At 40.5% G+C, this 8263-nt stretch overlaps 1 non-coding gene across 1 annotated transcript; it reads left to right on the top strand.

The window, feature by feature from the left end:
• Positions 1-753: 753 nt before the first annotated feature.
• On the top strand, positions 754-860 carry LOC140894184 (small nucleolar RNA R71). The gene has a single exon (XR_012153730.1). It is a non-coding gene; the product is annotated as a small nucleolar RNA R71 (small nucleolar RNA).
• The last annotated feature ends 7403 nt before the right edge of the window (positions 861-8263 follow it).

Here is an 8263-nt window from a genome sequence, read left to right on the forward strand (position 1 = left end):
CGCTTTTTTTGTTCAGGCTCGACCGTCTTTCCACTCCTTAATTCAATTGCTTTCACCTGTTCTTTCGGATTCTTCTCAGTGTCACTTGGCAAAGTACCCTGATCTCTGCTGGAAATTGATTTGGCCAATTGCCCTATTTGATTCTCTAGATTCTTTATCAATGCATCTTGATTTTGCATGCGGGTCTCAGTAGATGATATAAATTTCTGCATCATCTGCTCCAAGCTTGACTTCTCTTCTTGAGGCGGCCTGCTGTAGTTCTGATTTCCATACGGCTTATTCTGTCCACCCCATGAAAAATTCGGATGCTGTCTCCACCCTGGATTGTATGAGTTTGAATATGGGTCATTCCTAGGGCGATTCTGATTCACCATGTGGCTTGCCATCACTCCCTCTGGTTGAGAGAATGTTTGACAATCTTTTGTGAAATGCTCTGCACCGCATTTTTTACACCATACTTCTTGCACTCGCATCGCCGAATGTCCTACACTCAGTTCCTCGATCCTTTTGTTCATGACCTCAAGTTGAGCAGCCACAGAGGTGAATGCATCAACTTGATGAAGTCCAGATGATTTCCGAGCTGCACTCCTTTCAGATTGAGGATGATAGCTACTGGTTGCCATCTCCTCAATTAATTCGTAGCCATCCTCTGACGAATTTCGTAGTAGATTCCCACCTGCAGCTGCATATAACATGGTACGATTTGAATAAGAAAGTCCATAGTAAAAAGTTTGTACTACTAGACCGTCTGGTAATTGGTGGTGTGGACATCTCCTCAGCAGATCCTTATAGCGTTCCCATGCTTCATAAAACGTCTCCTGTTCACCTTGGGAAAAAGTTGTGATATCGGCTCTCAGCTTCATTGACTTCGATGGTGGAAAGTATTTGGTGAGGAAAGCTTTCGCCAAGTCATCCCAAGTTATGATGGAACCTGCAGGTAAATTCGTTAGCCATGCTTTTGCCTTGTCTCGAAGTGAAAAAGGGAATAAACGTAAACGAATTGCGTCGTCTGAAACTCCCTGAATCTTGAATGTATCACAAATTTCCAGAAAATTTGTGAGATGCACATAGGGTTCATCGATAACACTTCCACCAAATTGAAGCGTGTTCTGAACCATTTGAAGAATCGCCGGCTTTATCTCAAAGTGATTCGCTGCTACAGTTGGCCGGATTATGCTTGGTCGAGCACCTTCAATATTTGGCAGAGCTAGATCCATCATGGATCTGTAAACTGGTTGTTCGTGTTCGTGCTCTTCTTCCATTTATTGTTGTTGCCTTCTTCTTCTGTGAAAGGTTTTGTCAATTTCTGGATCAAAAGGCAATAGTCCCTCAGGTGAGTATTGCATGTACTGCAAGAAAATCCTGCAGTGCACAAATGGAAAGAGTGATTAAAATTGTAATAGAGAAAAATTAAATCAGACAAATTAAAATCTATTTAGTCCCCGGCAATGGCGCCAAAAACTTGATCGAGCAAATACTAACACTGAAAATCAACTTAAATATATCTAACAATTAAGCTCGAATAAATCGCAAGTGCACGATTCAAATAATAATATAGTGTACTGAGTACGAGTATCGTCCTCAGGGACTACTGAAACTAATTTGTCTTTTCAATTTCTCACTACACAAAGTATCGAAAAGTTGAATTGTGATTTATCTAACACCTAAAATTAAAACTCAATGTAAATAAACTTAAATTTCTTTCAGCCAAACAAACAAATCACACGTTGATAAATAACAATTCAAAAGGATTTTTTTTGGAATTTCCGGTTCACCTTTCCCCTAATTGAACTGGACGATTGGAACTCAATTTATCTTTATAAATTTGACAGAAGTTCCTGTAACATTGACACTCTCTCTCGAGGTTATGCCAAACTAATCAAATCAATGAAGTAATTAAATCTCTTTAATTATTTATCATGACCGATTGCTTTGCGTTCTATGAATTCTACAACTTTCAACCTGGTGGTCTATGGCTATCAACATGTACTAAATACCATATCTCTATGCATATTTTAAGTGCACGGATTCTATCATTCGTCTTAATTAAGAATCTATCTCTCGATAGCAATTCACAATTTACGAATCTATGTTAAGGGTAGCTAATCATCAACATAGAAAGAAAAACATGATAAACTCAATTATAAACATAAATCAAATCTCAATACGTCCAATGATTCAATCACACTAAAGTGTTTCGGGGTTAGGATCCCCTCGATTCCAACAAAATAAAAACTTAGCTACTGAAATTCATTACGAAAATTCAATCTCCAAAAGGGTTTAATCATAAAAATTCAGAAAAGGAAGAAAAGAAAAACTCCCAACGGAGAAGAGAATTCTTCAAGCGTTCAGCCGCCGGTAGCCCTCTGATGTGCGTCCAAAGTCCCTCCTCAAAACTAATAAAATAATTGTATTTATAGTACCACACAATCCTTCCCGGAATAAACTCTAAAAAATAAATAAAAACTTAAATCTGCGCGTCGCACCCGAGCGGTAGAAAATTACCGCGCGGGTGCCTCAAAACTCTGCCCCCTACTGTTTCCAAGAATCGTGACCGCGCCCACGCGGTAGAAAATGACCGCCCGCATGCCTCGCTTTAATCAAGCTACTTTCTTTCTCAACCATGAATGCGCCCACGCGGTAGAAAACAACAGCCCGCGCGCGCCTTGCTTTTTCCAGAAATGTGACTTTCTTCTTATGCTCTCCTCACGACCTCCATTGTGCATCGCCTTCTCACCGAGTATTAGCATTTCTTGGTGAATCCCTGCCATATAAATAAATAAACCAGAGAAGTGACAACAAAAACAAAAAAACAATAAACGAAACAAGAATGAAAAAATAACAGACACAACGTAAACAAAACGAATGCAAAACAAACGCAAAACAAAGCAAAATAACACACAAAAATGACTCCTATCAGCTTCCGATCTCGGTGCTTCCGCTGAGCTTCCGAAGTGGCTGGGATCGGAGCTTCCAATCTGGGTTCGGAGCTTCCGATCCTGCCCAAAGTCAAAAGCCCAAATTCTCTTTCGAAGTCCAATAATACTCCGAAATTTATTAATTACCAACCCTTAATCATGTTTATCATACTATTATCTCAAAATAGAATCTGGGTTACTACATTCTTCCCACCTTTAGATATTTCGTCCGCGAAATAACGTCTAACGACAAATTAAGATAATAATATGAAACTTCAAACCATGTTTTATTACAACAACTGTAATTACAACTACATGGTAATAAAAAATACAAAGCAAACAACTCAGGATATTCTTTTTGCATACGACTCTCAGTTTCCCAAGTTGCTTCTTCAATGCCTCGGTGCTGCCACTATACCATCACAAGTGGTATAGTCTTGTTCCGAAGAACTTTCTCCTTTCTGTCTAAGATACGGATTGGTCGTTCAACAAAAGACAGATCTGGCTCTAGCTGAATATCAGTAGACTGAATCACATGAGATTCATCAGCTATATACTGTCGAAGTAACGACACATGAAAAAAATTATGTATACTGGAAAGATTTGGCGATAACGCCAAATAATATGCAACATCTCCGATTTTTTCCAGTATCTGGAAAGGTCCAATAAAACGAGGAGACAACTTGCCTTTCACGCCAAATCTCATCACCTTCCTGAAAGGTGATACTCGTAGAAACACATATTCACCAGGCTCAAACTGAAGTGGTCTGCGATGAATATTAGCATAACTGGCTTGTCTATCTTGAGCAACTTTGATCCTATGCTTGATCAAATCTACTTTGTCTACAATCTGCTGCACCAATTCAGGGCCCTCGACTTGTCGTTCCCCGACTTCATCCCAGAATAACGGAGTACGACATCGTCGACCGTACAATGCCTAGAAAGATGCCATATCAATACTACGATGATAACTGTTATTTTAGGCAAATTCGATCAAAGGTAACTGATCCTGCCAAGATAAGCCAAAATCCATGACAGAAGAAAGTAGCATATCCTCCAAAGTACGAATCGTCCGCTCTGACTGTCCGTCAGCCTCCGGATGATATGCAGTGCTCAAACTCAGAGTGGTACCCAACGCCTCCTGAAAACTACCCCAGAAACGTGAGGTAAATCGCGGGTCTCTATCACTGACTATGCTCACTGGAATCCCATGCAATCGCACTATATCCTGGATGTATAAACGTGCCATGCGATCATAAGAATATTCCCGGTTATAAGGAATGAAATGTGCTGATTTCGTCAAACGGTCAACAACGACCCAGATAGCATCATACTGACGTGTAGTCATAGGCAAGTGGGTGACAAAATCCATAGTTACGTGCTCCCACTTCCATTCGGGAATCTCAAGATTCTGCAGTAATCCACTTGGTCGTCGGTGTTCAGCCTTGACTTGTTGACAAACCAAACATCTTGAAACAAATTGATATACACTTCGCTTCATCCCTTTCCACCAGAATCTAGTTCGCAAGTCCTTATACATTTTCATGCTTCCAGGATGAATAGACAATCGACTCCTGTGAGCTTGAGAAAGAATATCGTTTCTGAGCTCCGCAACATCAGGTACAACCACTCGATTTGATAAGCATAATAAACCATCTGCCTGATAATGTAATCCAGATGTATTAACTCCATTGGCTAGACGTGCCAAACGCTGAGTCTTACCATCAGATATCTGAGCATCTCTGATCCGAGAATACAATGTTGGCTCAGATAAAATAGTATACAAACGAATCTCATTCCTCCCTTTCTTGTGCTTGAGCGTAAAACTCAATGAACAGCACTCTTGAATCATATGAGATATTTCATTAGTCTGAAGTGCAGAAAGTCTCACCTGCCGACTCAAGGCATCAGCAGTAAGATTGGCAGAACCTGGATGATATTTGATTTCACAATCATAATCCTTCAGAAGATCCATCCAGCGTCTCTGTCGCATATTCAACTCTTCCTGAGTGAATAAATACTTAAAACTCTTGTGATCCGTGAATATCTCAAATTTCTCGCCATAAAGATAATGCCTCCAAATCTTGAGCGCAAATACAATGACAGCTAACTCGAGATCATGCACTGGATAATTATTCTCATGCGTCTTCAACTGTCGAGAAGCATAGGCAATAACATGTCCATGCTGTGTCAAAAGACATCCTAACCCCTGACCAGAGGCATCAGTATAAACAACATAACCTCCTGATCCAGAAGGTAGAGCTAGCACAGGTGCAGTAGTAAGATGTCTACGCAGCTCATGAAATGACTCCTCACAATCCGAGGACCAAATGAAGGCAACATCTTTTCGTGTAAGCTGTGTCAAAGGTCTGGCCAACTGTGCAAAATTCTCGATGAACCGACGGTAATATCCAGCTAGACCCAAGAAACTACGAATCTCAGCAACCGTCATCGGACGAGACCAGTTCAGCACTGCCTCAATCTTACTAGGATTAACAGATATTCCTTCACTAGAAATCACATGACCGAGAAACACTACCCGATCAAGCCAGAATTCACACTTGCTCAATTTCGCATACAGCTACTTATCTTGTAACGTCTGTAAAACAATTCTCAGATGTTGTGCATGCTCATCCTTGTCATGAGAATATACAAGAATATCATCAATGAAGAAGATGACAAATCTATCCAGATATTCTCAAAATACCTGATTCATCAGATTCATAAAGACTGCCGGTGCATTCGTCAAACCGAATGGCATCACCAAAAATTCATAATGCCCGTATCTGGTCCTAAAAGCAGTCGTAGAAATATCTGAGTCTCGTACCCGCATCTGGTGGTATCCCGATCTCAGATCTATCTTAGAATAGACAGAAGTACCCTGTAGTTGATCGAACAGATCATCAATCCGCGGCAAAGGATACTTATTCTTGATGGTGACACAATTCAACTGTCTGTAATCAATACACAATCGCATCGATCCATCTTTCTTCTTGACAAACAAGACAGGTGCTCCCCACGGAGAAACACTCGGACGAATATATCCCTCATCAAGAAGATCCTGTAACTGCTGTTTCAATTCCCTCATCTCTGACGGTTCCAGACGATAAGGTGCTCGGGATATAGACATAGTTCCTGGTACTAAATCAATACCAAATTCAACCTCTCGCACCGGAGGAAAACAAGGAATCACATCAGGGAATACATCAGGAAACTCGCTGACAACCGGTAACTGATCAATACCCGTACTACTCGTGGACATATCAACTGCATAGATGAGGTAGCCCTCCCCACCTGACTCCAAAACATGACATGCCTTCAGAGCCAAAACAAGTGGCATCGGAGGTCGCGCACCCTCACCATAAAAATACCAGCTATCACCCTCAACCGGATGAAACTGTACCAGACGGATAACAATCCACAGTAGCGTGATACAAAGTCAGCATATCTATTCCCAAGATACAATCAAAATCTTCCATCTCTAATATCATCAAATTAGCCGCTAACACATTACCCTCAAACTCCAGAAGGCAACCCATCACTAGACGCTTAGTTATTATCTCTTGCTCCAATGGAGTAGATACAACTAAATCCATATCTAATGATGCATAAGGTAATCTATGTCTCTTAACAAAGCGACTAGAAATAAAGGAATGCGATGCTCCAGTATCAATTAATACAAGTGCAGGAATACCACATAACAGAAAGGTACCTGCCAACATGCGATCGCTTCCCTCAGTAGCCTGCTCCTGAGACAGAGCAAACACCTGCCCTTGAGTCTGGGGACGATAACCAGAAGAACTCTGTGGTGCTGACTGCTGACGTGAAACAATAGAAGCCTGAGATCCAACCTGTGATCCCGATCCACTAGCAGAACCCATGCGCTGAGGAAAATCTCTCCGCGGATGTCCCTGCTGCCCACAAATATAACAAGCACCAGTAGCTCTCCGACATGAAGCTGCAGGATGCTACCCTCCACAATGGCTACAAAATTCCTCCTTTTTCTTCTTCTTCCCAAAACCGAACATACCTCGTGAACCAAGAGATCCAGATAAAGTAGTAGGAGTAGAAGAAGACGTGGGTCCAGATTGCACAACAGATTGAGCTCGAGGCTCAAAAGATCCACTAGGCTGTGCTGGCATCATCAACTGTGCTCGCCTGTTGCTGGTCTCCACAAGACGGCAATGGTTCACCAAAGTCTCAAAAGATACCGGGTCATCACAGACGACAACCTGAGAGTAGATATCTTGGTTCAAACTTTGTAGAAAGATATTATACTTCGACGCATCACTCTCATTGATACGAGGACTGAAAGGTAGCAGATCAAGAAATTGTTGCTGATATTGATCAATAGTCATTGATCCTTGCCTCAGAGTAAGCAACTCCATCGATCGTGCTTGGCGAACAGCCGGAGGAAAATATAGTTTCTGGAACTGCTGACAGAAATCCTCCCAAGTCACCTGTCCTCTCTCAGTACGTGCCTGAGCAGCCTTGGCATCCCACCAAAAACGTGCTCGATCCTCTAAAACAAATTCTAGAACTTCCAATTTCTGATCCTCAGTACAATCGAAAGCACAAAAAGTACTCTCGAGTTTAGACATCCAACTCCTCGCCTGTTCAGGATTCTCGCCTCCCACCAAGGGTTTTGGTCCAACCTGCATGAACTTATTAATAGTATAGCGACGTCTACCCTCATGAGAACGATATCGATCATCCTGATGATGATGATGATGGTGATGATGACCACCTCCCTGGCCAACACTACCGTGACTCTCGTCAGCCATATCCTGAAAAGAATTGCACATTAAAATCCCAATGCGTAAGAATTACTAGACTAAATCCCAAGTACTATAAATATGGGTAGAATTGACCCGTCTCACGGATGAGACCGTCTCACAAGAGTGTTACTATATATATATATATATATATATATATATATATATATATATATATATATATATATATATAGTACTATTAATATTGCACGTCACTAGCTAGGGGTTTCATATCCTTATTTGTATTTTACATGGGAGTTTTTTTTAAAAAAAAATTGAATTTATATTTTAAAACACAAATTTTGACTTTCACATATATTCTTATTTATATCATTAGAATTTACACGAGTAATTGATAAAATTTAAATAGTTTTCATCCATAAAGATACCGTTTGGTATCATGGATGAGATGCACGATAGATGAATAAAACATGATAAAATATGGATAAACAAGACATAGTTATGAATAATATGTTATTTTGCATGTTTTTTATTTGTAGGATTATATTGTGTTTATCAGTTTATTAGCTTAATTATCATTGTCAATTTCACACAATTTAACTTATATGA

Source organism: Henckelia pumila, chromosome 3 (genome assembly GCF_033568475.1).
Source record: "Henckelia pumila isolate YLH828 chromosome 3, ASM3356847v2, whole genome shotgun sequence".
Classification (NCBI taxonomy): Eukaryota; Viridiplantae; Streptophyta; class Magnoliopsida; order Lamiales; family Gesneriaceae; genus Henckelia; species Henckelia pumila.